The 15,623-nt window shown below is 37.7% G+C and overlaps 1 protein-coding gene across 4 annotated transcripts in view; it reads right to left on the bottom strand.

Annotated features, from left to right (window-relative positions):
• The window catches only part of PRKD1 (protein kinase D1), a 125,391-nt gene that overhangs the window by 91,124 nt on the left and 18,644 nt on the right, over positions 1 to 15,623 (bottom strand). Inside the window, exon 1 of one of the 4 annotated variants that reach the window (XM_033063449.1) lies at positions 8,932 to 8,995. The exons of the other annotated variants lie outside the window; for them this stretch is intronic. The gene's annotated coding sequence lies outside the window, so the exon portion shown is untranslated. Of the gene's footprint in view, positions 1 to 8,931; positions 8,996 to 15,623 lie in introns of those variants that run through there. 4 annotated transcript variants of the gene reach the window in all.

The raw sequence follows: 15,623 nt of genomic DNA, 5'->3' as shown, positions 1-15,623 counted from the left end.
CATCTCACACCAATTAATTGTCAGAATCAGTACTTATACAACAAGTACATACTTGTAATCAATTACTGTGAACTAGTGAATCCAATTCTTTGTCTATTTAAGGATATTTATTCTTTGACTCTGCTTCTACTATCTAGCTCATGGATTATACTCACAGTCACTCTTCTGCCATCAGCACAGAAAATGATCTAGTTTTCTGGATGAAAGATTTGAATAAATAATACATAGTTGTTTAGTGCTAAGTATTCATTACGTTCAAGATTAAGAGCTCAGTCACCAGCAGATCAAGTTTAGTAACTCCAACAATTAGCACAATAGCTTTACTATGGTCTTTTTGCCTCCTAAGTCTCACAATGTGATGATCTGGTATCACTGAATCATCTGCTCATCTTAAATAGCAGCAACATCGTTTGCACCTTAATAATAAAATATGATAATCTATAATAGGATTCCTTCTGTAATTTCCAATTTCATAGTATGATTATGATTAAAAATAACTAATGCACCTCCTTCAGAAATCGCTGTCATGTTGCCTTCAGTATTCTTCAGTCAACAAGAATGCAAAAAAGATCAGCCCAGTAAATTAAAAAGAGAAAACCTCATGAGATCTAAAAATTAGCCTTGATAAGGAAAATTGAGGAAAAACTCAGCCATGACAACAGGATTCAGTGAACTATCTAGTTTCTGCTATTAGTTATACAGCTAGCATTTATATATAGAAAGTATATTAAAAGTGAACTACTCCACACTGAATTATGCAGTAATGCCAGGTTTTTCCTTTTCTTTCAGAAGGCCATTAATACCTGAGAATATTAAGCCCATTTTTCTCTATTACCAGTTTTATTACACAATTAGTATTGAGCAGGATTATACCAAATGCCTGCCAGTTCTCCATGAGCAAAGTTCCCAGCACACACCACGAGCAGCAATCAGAACAAGCACAGCTGGGAGTCAGCGCTCAGGGCACTTCAGCAGTTTAATCAATCCATGCGCATTTCAAGTGAGTTATCTGCAACAGGAATGGTGGTATAGCCCCAGCAGTGCTTACAGTGTTATTCTGAGCAAAAACAGAGAGCAAAAAATGTTTTCCTATTAGAGAATGTGAGGTATGGAAAAAATGACACAATCTTTGTTTTTTAATACTCTTCAGATGGTTATCAGTGCTCCACTGACACTTCGCTGGCCCCAACTCCTCTGTGCATTTAACTCACAGTCAGCACTGGATGTGAGATACAGCTAGTAATAAGACACTTGACTTACAGGTTGACAATACAAATCTGATGTATCTGTACCATTGTTTCCAGTAACTGCAGCTGGACTGCTCAAGAAACAGTGAAGCTTAACTTTCAGGATGCTGATATTACACAATTTTAAAATTTTAAATTTGGAAGAAGTGCAAAAAATGTCTTAACTGTCATACTCTTCTTGCTTAGAGATTTATTTTTCTTAATTTATATTTTGCAGTGTCCCAGATACTTGGGTGAAAATTCTCCAATAGAGGCAAAAATAGTAACAGTACTAACCATTTCATACTCATAATTGAGTACTTAAAGGGTGGGCACAATGAGGACAGAAACTTCCCTCTTCACAAGGAGCCCATGCAGAAAGATATGTGCAACAGGCAGAAGCTGCATGAAGAAATGTTACACCTCAATCTAAATGTTCTCTACAGTGAAAGCAGTCAAACTCTATTGGGATTACATGGCCTGGTTTTTGGAACTGGGGGGCTACAAAGAAGCTGTAGCTTCTGTGAAAAGCTGCCAGAAGCTTCCTTTATGTCCAGCAGAGACAATCCCTGATGGCCCTGAAGATAGGGACACCACTGGCCAAGGCTGCGCCACTTCAAAATTATGGCAATGCCTCCATTTATGGTAACACATTTAAGAAGAAATCATAACAAATGTTGCAGTTTTATTTCCAGTCAGAGAAGAGCGAGAATATATGGGCAGAACATGCAGAGCCCAAGATCAGTGGAGAAGGAGCAGAGATTCCTCTGGAGCCTGTGGTGCAGACCATGGTGAAAACTGGCTGTTCCCATAGAGGACAATATTGATGCAGAGATCAGCCTGCAGCCTGTGGAAGAGGAGCCCCACACTGGAGCGGGTGGATGTTTGAGAGGAGGTTGTTAGCTCATGGGAGATCCATGGATAGAGGGGCCCTGCTCTCATGCCGGAGCAGCCTATCCTTCAAGGACTGAATCCTGTGCAAGAGTGACTCACGGCACAGAAGTTTGAGGGTGACTGCTGCCATGGGATGGACTCACATTGCAGCAGCTCCTCATGAGATGGATTCACATTGGAGAAGAACATGGAAGAGTGTCTCCTGTGGGAGGGACCCCACAGGGCAGCAGGGGAATGACTCCTCTCCCTGAGCAGCAGGAGAAGCCTCAAGTGATGAACTGACCATTCTGTGCCTCCATGTGCCACAGGGACAAGAGGTAGAGCTGGGAAGCAGCAAAGGGTGGGGGAAGGTGTTTTTAAGGATTTCTTTTACTTCTCAGTATCCTGTTAGTGCAATAAATTTAATGTATATCACAAAGTTAAGCCTGTTTTGCTCATTACGGTATTTGATGAATGACCTTTCTCCCAGACCTTAACTCATGACCCATTCATTAAATTTTGTCTCCTCTGTCCAGTTTGTGGAAGCAAGTGAGTGGCTTTGGTGAGTGCCTAGCATCAAGCCAGCATCAACCCACTGGAACAACCTCCCCAGGAACATGAGTTCCCATCACTGGAGGCTCTTGAGATGTGATTGGAGAGGATGCCAGAAAATGTCACCTAGGCTGCCTTTCCCACAAAATGTTGGGCCAGATGATCGCTCAAGATCCCTTCAAACCTGGGTTGTTCTACGACAGTATGACATTAAAATCTAACCATCAGGGGAAAAAAAAGGAACATACACAACACATTGTCAATACTGCTAACAACCAACCAGTAGTGGTTCTGAAATAAGATTATTGGTTAAAACAAATGACCAAATAAAGCAATTTTTCATGTCATCTTTGTCACTAGAGCAGGGCAATAACAATGCCACTCAGCGCTTTTGGGTTTACATATACTGGCTCTTTTCTGCCTGCAACTGTCCTCCATCAATTTGAAAAGAACTGGAACCAGCACGTTCTGCAGGAGCCTGCCCAAAGTCTACTTGAATTCAGAAAGGCTAAATTAACAAAAGGAGACTCTTTTTACCATGTATCAGGGAGGAGAGGTACACTGAGATACAATTTTTACTACACCGAGATAAGTCAGAAAACTAAACAACTACTGAATGGTCGGTCATTTCTCATTTTAAAAAAGTATTTGATAACATACTCAACCGGAGTATAGATAGCTCCTATAATTGAAATCAAGCTCTACAGACTTTTAGCAACATAAGTTATTAAAAATAGATTTGGGTTGGCTTTACTCTGTGTAGAGAGCTTATTACAACTCTTTGTTGACTCATTAAAGTATCTGTGCAGCTTACTGGTTTGGAAGCAAATTATTTTCATCAGAAAACCCATTTAATTAACAAATATTTCTTCAACCTAAATATTTTAAGAAGCAGAGCTTCAAACTTGATTTGCCTTAAGCTGGCTAAGTCAGGTTACCCAACAAGACATAGATCCAGCAAGTACAGTTTAGAAAATAATAAGAAAAACATTTAAACCAAATTATTTTAAATGAAAGATTTTATCCTTAACTTTAAGTATTAAAAATTACATGTTACAAAGGATTCAATAAAAAAATATTTTTGTAAGTTACAATTACTGAATTAAGGCAAATTAAAAATACTGTCCCAATTGGCAGCAAAATAACCTATCTGCCAATACTGTAAAATTCTGTGTATCTAAACAAACAGAAAGAAGCTCTACTTAAAATTTAACTATGTTCATTATTGTCCAAAATTTGCTAATCAGTCCTTGGTGATCACAACTTGTACTGCCCTCCTAGGGAAATAAACAAACAAAACCGGCCTCTCATTTGGATACTCTTTGCTGTTGACAGAATTCACATAAAGGTTTTATTTATAGACAGACACATATGTATGTAAAATATTAATGAAGTAACAGTGTTACATGCAGACACAGCCTACTTTGTCTCTTTCCCTGATAAATACATTTTAAATGAGCTAATGGAGACAACACATTTGCAACTGCAACTGCTGTTGCTTTTTCTCAGCTTTTAGTCACAATTCAAATCTTAAAATAGCTAATCTACTGCATTCTGGAGATAATCTATGGATACTGTATTTAAGAGTGTATTGTTTGAGCATCTGGAAAGCTAAAAATCTGCTAAATAGCCAACCCTAAACATATGATTAGAGAATAAAAATCTATCTTAGTCTGTTCATAGAAATGGTTTGAAACAGTATATGTCGCACTTATTTCTGCTGAATGCATTTTTTTTAAAGTATTGATTTTACTTAGTCTTATGTGAAGTCTGGTCTGAAAAAGGAGATTCACCTCAAATCTACTTACTAAAGGTTACCAAATTATTCCTGTTAAGACACTGTTTAAGAAATGTGATTTTTAAATATGAATTTAGTTCCAAGAGATTGTATGGTATCAGTTGGCCTTCGTAATGTCTTTTTGCAATGAACCATTTAAGGGGCACCAAAATATTAATTTCCAGACATCAGTCTACAGTCAAGGTTCAACTAATTATTACAATAATAACAGTGCTTAAAACATATTATAGATTATTGTTTTAAGGTTGCTGTACATTTTAAAGAAAAAACATATAATAAACATTTTGTCCCTTTGAAACAACAATGTTACTGGAATCATGATGAAGAATTGGGTTAACACTGAAACGCAGCTGAAGAGAAAAATCTCTTCACAGAGATCATAATGACAAGACAATATACATTTTATTTAAATTTTTCTTATTGGGACAGCCTCATGAGATGCATATCTCATTTAAATGAGGACATTTGAATGACAATTGTAAAATTTGACTACGAAATGCAATGAATAAACTCTAAACTGCATGAATTTACAGACATAATTATTCAGCATTTACCATACCGTATAAGAAAATTAAGTCAGAAGACTTATTAATCAAGTTTAAATACAATGATAATGTGACACAAACGATATCCAGCAAGTGTTAGAAATAATGTTCTGCAAACAGTTCAAATTAAACTGCTCTGTGATCTAATACTATTGGAAAACTTCAATACATTTTAAAGATTTCCCAGTCATTTGATAGGACTCAGTCCCACCATCACCAGTTGCCCAGGAGGGTGACTATACTAGAGATAATACAGGTCATTAAGGTAAATCCTAACAGAGGTACGCTAAATTGTTTTCTGAAACTTACAGTAATTTCACGATTATAAGCCGCAACATTTTGACTAAAATTTTGGTCCGAACCCAGAAGTGCAGCTTATAATCAGGCGTGGCTTATATATGGACAAAGAAAGAAAAGTTGCTGTTTTAGTTTGGAGGACAGGTGTCTGCTGAGAAATGCAGGAGCTTCTCTTTGGAATGGAGAATGTAAACCCCTTCCCTCCAAATTACCACAATTTTTATATCAAGGGGCTTTCAGGTAAAGATATGGGAATTAGGAATAACAGTTCTTTTCTAGGGAAATTAAAATAGAAATACAGCACTACAAAGAAACAAACTCCAAACCCTGACAAAGTCATAGAGTACAACCTGACATCCCGTCAGGTAGGGTGTTGGTAGCAGTCCCATTAAATGGTGGTTGCTGTTCTCCTGCAGTGACAGATGTGATCCAGTTGGAGCAGTGCTACTGTAGAAGGTGCAGTTTCCCTCTAAAGGTCCGGTGGTGATGTGGAGAAATCTGGTTTTCCTCTGGAATCCAGTGGAAAAAGGGGCTCCCTTAGTGTCCCAAAACCTCTGTTTTTATCTTGGTAAGAAGTGTTGGGCTCTTCCCCCTGGCTGGAGCAACTTCCAATGGGATGCAGTAATTTTATCAGTCACACAGTGGGACTCAATGGGCCATTAGCAGAAAATTACTCGCTGGAGGAAGGATGAGTTGTGAAAAGATAAAGAACAATGCCCCGCCTGGTTTCAATGGATGGCCCATTAGCAGAATATCTGCCACAGAGATAAGGATCACTGTCCCCACCCTCAACAGATGGCGATAGAATAGATACCTTTTATCACACTCTGTATTGTAACCCAAGACAGTTGCTGACACCCAGACATGCGGCTTATAATCAGGTGCAGCTTATAATCGTGAAATCGTGCAGAGGAGCCCAATTATTTTAGATGTATCTCAAATATCCTCCCGACCCGACAGTAGAACGTCCTACAGTGCTACCAGGACAGCAAACCTGTTAATTGTACTATAATTTTAATGTATTTTAGATTACTGCAGCTTGACATTACAGTCTTATCTCTGCAGACATGGAAAGAATTAACTTTACACTCAGTTTTTCATTCATAAGAGAAGTTTTGAAAATCTTATCAACATCTTTTTAGTTTATCTGACTTGTATCAATTCTAAACCACTACTTCTTGGCTTTTATCAGGTTAACTCCATTTTACAATTGACAAAAACATTGAAGTCCTTATCAATCTAATAACAATATAATGTAAAGAAGCTACCTATATTTACTACATGTACCAACGTATTTTTGAAGAACATACACAGAAAAAATTGGAAGACCTGTTGACCGACTTGCTGACTGAACGTTTGCTTAACTGTTTACATAAACTATAGTAGAAGACAGGGGAATCAACCAATCCAGAAGACAAATCATACAGTTAACTTCAATTTCAGTGACAGCTGGTTCTAGTCCCTATGGAGACAAGGCTCCTGCAGCAGTCATGATTTTCAGATTGACCTCTAACCTAATTTTATGAAGCAATGTTGGCAGTTTACCTCTTTTCTTTTTAAACATACAAATATCTTCATGATTAAGATCTGCTAAGAAGCTGTGAAATTAGCATATTTAGTCTCCACTGAAAACATTAATATGCAAATTTATGAATATCAAATGAGAAGAATAATGGAGTTCACCTTTGTATAATCAAACATTCTGGGAAAGACATCCTTTTTCTCCTCAAAAATGAAAATCAAAAAAGAAAGGCAAAATGGGAACAAGGCTACCATCAGTCTTCCAATAAAACTAGAAACTGTAAATAAAATACAGTAATTTCACGATTACAAGCCGCACCGTTTTAACTAAAATTTTGCTCCTACACCAGAAATGCGGCTTACACTCAGGAGCGGCTAATATATGAATAATTTTCTGACATTTACAACCCTGGAAGTGCAAACTGAGTCGAGCAACCTGCCAGTAAAACCCAGGATTTCACGACTGTTACAAATTGGTTACTGTGTTGTGCAGTGGGTGGAGTCAGGCTCCGTGCAGCCAGCGGTGGGGGGGGAGAAGGCAGGGGACTCCCTGCTTCGGGTAGCGCAGCCTGGGGGAGAGACAAGGAGCTCTCTCCTGCTGGCCCCGCGTCCGGGGGGAGGTGTGGGGCTCCCGTCCCCGCCTGCCACCACAGTGGGTGACACGGGCTCCATCCCCGCCTCCCACCACTGTCGCGGGTGCCGGCGGGCTCCGTGCCCCTCTGCCACTGCGGTGCAGCACCGGGCCGGGGTGAGCGAGCCCAGCAGCGGCGGCGGCTGGCCCCGAGCGGCCCCGCCGAGTGGCAGCACCGAGCTGGGTCACCTGGCCCCCTTGGCAGCCCTGAGTGGCCCAAGCCTGCACGGCCCGAGCCGAGCCAGTAAACCCCGCCATGCTGCGATTCTGTTACTATTTGGCAACTTTGTTGCACACGGGTCCTCACTGCGAACGACAGAGCGGCTTACAATTGGGTGCAGCTTGTGTATGGACAATGAACAAAATGTTTGCCAACACCCGAAGATGTGGCTTATAGTCAGTGTGGCTTGTAATCGGGAAATTACTCTAAATTTACTATTGATCACGTTTAGCTGTATGTAAGATACGTTTAGCTGTAAGATAATTTTAATGGTAAAATCTGAGAAAGCAGTTCAGATTTTGAATACCAGATTTAAAATCCAGTATAGTTGCAAAGCAAGCCATCAGTAAACAATACACTTAACTGCTCTTAGTCCAAATCTAGCAGAACTAGCAATGATTGCTCATCTTCAGAAATTTAAAAACTGTTCCTTCTAGAAAACCAAGAAAAAATAAGATCAGGTGGTCAGAACACACCACCATGTAAGAACCTAGCAAAATGTAAGCAGGGAAGTCCACACAGTCGAGGGGAATCTTAGACATTCTTTTTACTATGCAAGTACAATTAACACTGAAAAATAAAATTATTGCCCAGAAAATAAAAATGAAATTGATAAAATATCTTTGAATATATCTCCTTCCTGAGTTTTGCCTTTAAGTGATAGCTCAGGCAAGAAAATGTGCTCTTTACTTCCATTTTTTTTCTGAACTCCATTGACTCTAAGTTGTTTTTCAACTCAGTTGACTATTGAGGTTCCTCTCCTCAATTCTCTCACCAGAATCTAATTTGCTATATATGAATGTAAAATGCCATATGCTATAAAATCTTCTTATAGGAAATCCTGTCTCTTTATACACACACATACACATTTGTATCATGTTCTACCATTTAAACGTCAGGAATCTAGACAGTGAAATAAAATGTCCCCAGCAATATTGAAAATAGACACACACATCTACAATTTATCCATACCGTGTACAGGTAGAATATAACAGGCGCATACATGAGAGCAACAGTATTTCAAAACTATTTTCCTCAGTAAATATGGCTAAGGATGTGTAAAAATATCCTAAGGAGTTATTACTTCCAGAAGGAAGAAAAAAAGAAAGATTGCAAGGACAATAAAGTAATTGCTGGGAATGCGATCAATATTTAAGTAGAAAAACTGAATAACATCCAACATCCAAAATCCTCAGTATCTACTGCATCTTTCATTTTTCAGAACTATGAACTAAAACTACTGTTTTGCCTGACAAGCTAATACATACCTTTCAAACTTGTGTCACTATTTAGTGGAGTGGGGGGCTGAAGTGGGACAGGAAAGAAATAAAATGAAAGCAAAGACTGTTGTTTGTACACATGTTGCTTAGCAATACCCCCTGTGAAACAAGCAGAAGCAGTGACATTGGCCCCCAGTTGAATTTACAAAAACACTAAATGTGCATCACTGAAAGAATATGAATGCAAGGAGTCAAGTACACGACCTATGACAAAAAAGAGACAGGGTAGCACAAAGATACAGCTTAGCATTCCAAAATCTAAACAGAAATGTTACTTCTTTATAGTAAAGCCTAAAGCATCAGTCTTCCCTTTTATGATTTCAGAACTGATATGAGCTAAAATTTGAAGTTTTTTTTCCCTGATATGCACCATAAGAAATTGTATTCCTACTAGAATTATTAAATATACATCTTTAAAACACCCATTTTCCATATATAATGATTAACTGAACATATAAACTTTGCCCTCATAGCACTGTTGTTTCTACACACCTTATTAATCACCTATTCTTATTCTGAATAGAATTTTTTTTAATAGCTAATTACTAATAGTATTACTAGTAATGCTGCTGTAAGCTTTGCCCATTGATCTCAAAGTACACAACTGAAGAAAGACAGAAATGTAATTGTCCTTTCCAAACATGAATAAATACATGGCACGGAGTGATGTAATGTCACTTACATGAAAATGTCAAAGAGTAAAATTTTCACAACACAGACAAAATATTGAAAGTAATAGTAACTTAATGTTGGCACTTGCATGCCACATTTCACACCACAGTCCACATGTAAGGTCAGTTCTATCTGCAGTAGTGTGTCAAAACAGAGATCAAAGACTTCAGGAAGAAAGGCTTCCATTTTAAAATTTTTACAAGTTTTAGGCACACTTTGAAACACATTAGCCAGACACATACAAAACAAGTGTATGTACATTCCCTTCTTTGTTTAAGTGAAATCTTTAGAAGACAATTAAGGAAATTTCCTAAGGATTTTCAAAAAGGACAGTACGTCAAATAAGCTTTCTTTACTAAAGGAGAGAAGAGAAAAAAAATTGGAAACCAAAACATTTTAAAGAGATTCAGGACAAAATAACGTATGTTTTGATCCCAGTAATATGCAATACTCGCCTCCCCAAAAAATACAGTAATTTCATACTGAAACGCCTTGTTGCTACATAGCCAAACTTCTTAGGAACAATTTTTTTTCAAGTAAGTAGTGATTCAAAAGCTGGAAGGTCATCTTATGACATTAATTCCACATTAAATACATAAAGAAAGAATCTAATCTACCCCGTGAAAAAACAAAAGCCACTTTATCAGTAGGCTAAATCATAATTTTTTTTTCTTTTTCTAAAAAGCAGTGTTTGAGTAGAGGCTTTTATTTCAGGATAATGAAAATTCATATGCTCTACTTCTATTTCCACTTACTGTTTTTTACATACATAGCAAGTAGTCAAACAGCTGAAAACCAAACCAACCTGACAGATTGTCTTTTTCAGCTGTAGAACCATATCTCTACAGCACATGTCACAGAGTACACAGCCTGATAAGACAGATGTAAAAATTAATTGGTGGTCTCTCTTGGGGAGATGAGGGAAAAGAAAAATGCATAAAAATCTTAATAGCCTGTCCAGTGCAAATTCCAGTGTACAGTCATCCTACCACCTTGTGAGCAGCATATATCCACACTGGTCTTCAGAAGGCAAATCTCTATGTTACTGCAGCAGAGACATTCCTTTTATTTCCTCATCTGAAAAAGCTGTAATTGTCCAAGTCACTATTTTTTTGACAGGAGATCAACTGAGTTGCAAAAATAATACAATCCTGAAATACATCAAGGTACAAAAAATGCTGCCAATTATTGTTTCACCCAGAAATTTTTCTTCCTGAACAATTCAGTCTCTATTCTTTACCTACATTAATAAATATATTTTTAAAGCAAGCATGTTTGCTAGTGTATACATTCAGTTATATCTCTTTCTACATATTTTTCTGAATTAGGACACCATAGAAATGCATAAGGAAACTCCAAAATTTAAAGAAACATTTAATTTAAAACCAGGAGAAATTAAAATAAAAGGAAGAACAAATCTCAGAAAAAAAGGCATGACAAATATCAAATTGGAAACTGTTGTTTTCCTGTATGGCACTCCCACCTAGCCAAAAATGTAAGTAGATTTTTAGTAACCTGTTCAGAAGCAACAATTATGGTAAACATACAGAAGGCTTCCATATACACTATCACAGTGAGGCATCACATGTATTGAGTTTTTCAGGCTTCCTGGAAAAACAAACACGGAACAATCTAGTATTCTTGCATATTCAACTCAGCACCAAAGACCCCAAGTCATAATTAATTTTGATCGATGGATGAACAAATGATTGACGCTTCCATTATGGTTTAAACAACATGTTTTACTTTGCAATTGAGATGAGCTAAAAAGACAGTTACAGCATCAAATGTGGCTAAGATAATTTAATCTTGCTTCATAACTGCCCAGTTAGCTCAGACTAAATCAACCTAAGCAGACTTCTCTACTCCTCAGACTCATGTGACTATCCTCATACCCTACCAGTAATGCCACCACAAGACAAGACTGCACTTTTCCCCACATTAAAACCATACATAGGACTCTTGAATACCTGCAAGGAACTGATGAAACAGGGTGCAAGGCACATTTGTGACATATCACACCAAATGATCTGGCAGTGTTGACCATTTGCTTTATTCAGGCCCATAGTTCCAAAACCCTCTGGGGTACTCCCAGAATAGAGTGCAAAGTATGTAAGAGGATTATGAGATATGAGAAAATGGGAGAACAAGGTTTACACACACAATTCTCAGAATGTTCCATCCGACAAGTATTGACAACCCTTTCCCTCTAACTGGAAATATCACTCTAGCAAGAAATGTCTCAGGTTTGTTACACAGAGAGCACACAAGACTCACAGAAAATTTCTAAGTTCTTTTAGAGCTTAGATCTTTCAGATCATATAGGGATCTTCTGGAATTTGTATGAAAAAAGTGTGGAAGCAGAAGTATCAACTGCATCAAAAACAATTACACAAATAAATGAACCACAGATCTAAAGCTGATCCTGAAATAAGAATGGACATGCTTTCTAAAAATCACTAATAAATGACAGGGACCTGGGATAGGTGGGCAGCATGAGAAATAAGGTCATAAGAGGGGACCAGGCATGAGATTCCTCCTTAATGAGCTTCTCCTATTACTGTTGGAGACCAGTGTAACTGGGGTAGACAAACTGCTCGTCTGACTCAGAAGATTTCTGACAGAAAGACTTATGTCCAAGAGGCACACTAGTGCAGCATGGAGACCAGAAGAAAAACCAAGTATCATTTTATAAAATTTAAAAACCCAAAAGAAACATTTTAATTGTTCACCACCAGAGCTACAAATGCAATGGTCATTTCAATCCATTTCCTATGTTCCTCCCTTAAGCAAAAATAAGTGGAGGCAACTGAGGAGAAAGGAAACAGAATTCCTACTGCACATGTTCCGTTTTAAGTAGAAGAATGTCAGTAATAGCATCCATATTTAACATCCTTCATGAGGCAGGCAATTTTTTAAACCTTATTCCTAGTACAGAAAGTACCTGCCTCAGGGAATCCATATTAGAGAAACTTCCAAGGCCTGCACAGATTTGCAAAAGGGACAGCCTTCTAATTGCCTAGAAGTAGTAAAATTAATTGCACCATGTAGTTCCAAGTCACTGGAATGAGTGACGGATGGACTTGACCTAAGATTATGAGGCTGGATTCAATCTACTATGCTGCTCATTAGCATTAGATACCATACACTAGGAGAAAATTTTATATACAATACATTCATTTAAGATACTAGTGCTCTTAAACTAAATGCATACAATATACTTCTTTATTAGAGAACCTAACTACAAATTAGAACTGTTTCTGAGTATGAATCTGACAAATGTACAAATAGTGCAATTCATAAGAACCATACGACTTGATCAGAAAGTCTCTTTTCTGGCACTGATTTTCTTCTGTTATACTGTTCAACAGATGACCCAGTAAAAGAGAAACAGAAAGTCTGATCACCTAAACAACTCACCCAAAACTAGTTTGGCAAAAATATTTAACTACAATACTACCTCAGAAGTGAATATGAAGCATTTGCAGATATTTCCTAAACACAGAATATTTCATCACTGAATACGATGGTATGACCAGCTGCAGGATAAAAACAAAAACATTACACATATTTCTCTAGATTATTAGGTCAATTGGCAAACTGTAAGGAGTATTTCAGTTTTTCAAATCTAGTGATAAAGCACATAGACATTGGTACAAATAAGTTCCATTTCCTTTGTGTGTTTCTAAATCAGTATAACAGTATATACATCTGAATATACACAAAAAGATGTTTAAGTTTGCAAAGCCAGACATTTTAAAATTCAAAGTGCCAAAATTAAGGCTGTCTATGAAAACTCCATCTGCTCTGCAGGACCATACTATTGAGTCACTACACTTATAATTATACTACTTGTGATGCCTCCATCAATCTGTGCCTGGGATTAATTGGTATGTTTTCCCCTTACTGTTTGGATACAGTACGGAGGAACTTATTTGAAGATGCTGATCATTTTTTAAATAACAATTAAAAAATTTCTCAATTACTTTTGCATGATACTGTTTGCTAGAGTATATTAATATTTTTAAAAATATTGCTGTGATAACAGGTACATGAAATGAGAAATATGACTAGGTCTGTGAATTGTCAGGAACTTAATCCAAGGAAGAGTAAGCTGAAAGTAGCTGCCTGTGCCCAGTTTGATCTTTCACTTTTGTGTGCCTTCCAAAGTACTTCCCATTATACGTAGCAAATGCAAACCGAGAAATGAAGGTGACACACCCTCTGTGTTGCAAAATATAAGGAAGGGATGTGGTTAGAGCCACAGCTTGAACACTGAGGGAAAACACTTTTTCATACACTTATGTAAATATATACACGGTTACAGAGCTGAAGAGTGATGGAGGATAATTGAGAAGACAGTGTTGTGGCTTTTTCTTCCCTTTTGCTCCTTCCCTATGCCCAAAATAAGTCTGTATTTTTTACATCATGTTTAATTCATTCAAAACAAAGCACTTCTTAAAGTAGCAAGTGCAAGCTCTGACACTTAAGCAAGGCATGTCTCATGGATTGAGCAGACAGAAAGCAACAGTGCAGTATTAGTTACTTGACTAGCTCCACAAAGAAATTTAGCAGCAGCTATGGGGATAAATGCAAATACAAAAAATGGCACTCAACTTTATAAACTATGCCATTATCTCTTCCTTTTCCCAGTTTTTCCTCTGTCTTATTCACCAGATACACTTCAAAATTTGCAAAAAATCAGACTGGAAAAGAGAAAGTTGTGTGTAGACCTCACAGCAACCTTTCAGTATCTCAATGGGACCTACAGGAAAGCTGGGGAGGGACTCTTCATCAGGAACTGTAGTGACAGGACAAGGAGCAATGGGTACACACGGAAAGAGGGGAAACTTGAGTGTGATATTAGAGAGACATTTTTCACTGTGAGGGTGGTTAGACAACCCACAGGTTGCCCAGGGAGGCTGGGGATGCTCCAACCCCAGCAGTGCTTAAGGCCAGAGTGGATAAGGCCTTGAAAACTTCGTCTAGTGGCAAGTGTCTCTGCTCATGACAGCAGGGTGGGACCAGATCATCTTTAAGGTCTCTTCTAACCTCTTAACATTCTATGATTCTATGTTTTCATGCTGACCGTCTTCATTATTCAGTCTCAGTTCAACTCCAGGGCCACAGCCCTAAAATTTTCACACATCTGCATTCCTGTGAGTGTTTCAAGTTTTGTTTTAGTTAAGTACTGAGGTTCATGATACTGCTTTTCTTCTAGAGACAATTCTGCTCATCTTCTGTTCATTAAAAAAGAAAAAAAAAGAAACAAAGAAAGAAATGGGAATTGCTTTCTTTACCAGTGAAACATCCAGCATGGACCTATCGCTTTAAATCTACTAGATACTCACTACTTCAATGTATTTGTGCAGTGAACTGTACAAACATGATTTCCTGCTCCACTATTGCAACTAAATTAGAACACAGCATGTAAGTGGTTCCAGATACAGATCTTGCATAAAGAACCAGATGTCAATAGTTTTACAGCTCTACCCTAATTGTCTTCTACTTTTTCAAAGGTTTGCATATTTTATAGATTATCTTATTCCCAGGTTAAAAAAAAAGTTAATAGATATTACTTTTTTTAAAATGGCTATACTTCTTCATGCATTATTTCAGTCAGTAAATTCCACTATGTTTTTGTTCCTTAGTTTTCATTCTAAAAATCCTATTCAATCATCTGATTCTGGGGAGAGGCTCTGAAAATTTGTTTCTTCCAATAATTGTTTCTTGCAGCTACAGTAGCACATGCACTGTCTAGTAAGAGCTCACTCACATATTACTTGCATCTCCTAAAACCAGTATCTAAGTATTTCTACATGAAAGAATTGTTGGGCTTGCACAAAAAGAATCCTAAAAGTAAAAGAAGGAAAAACTTCAGGTTCCCCAGGAAACAGATTCCTTTTGTAGATACACAATCTCAAGTGCCCTCGAGTGCTGGCTGACATTCAGCGAGCTATGCAAGAATCATGCATGTGCAAACAGTTGATGGAAAAACAAACACAAAA

The sequence above is a fragment of the Catharus ustulatus genome, chromosome 6 (genome assembly GCF_009819885.2).
Source record: "Catharus ustulatus isolate bCatUst1 chromosome 6, bCatUst1.pri.v2, whole genome shotgun sequence".
Lineage (NCBI taxonomy): Eukaryota > Metazoa > Chordata > Aves > Passeriformes > Turdidae > Catharus > Catharus ustulatus.
Note: the sequence above shows the minus strand (reverse complement) of the source record. Positions and strands in the feature narration are given on the sequence as shown.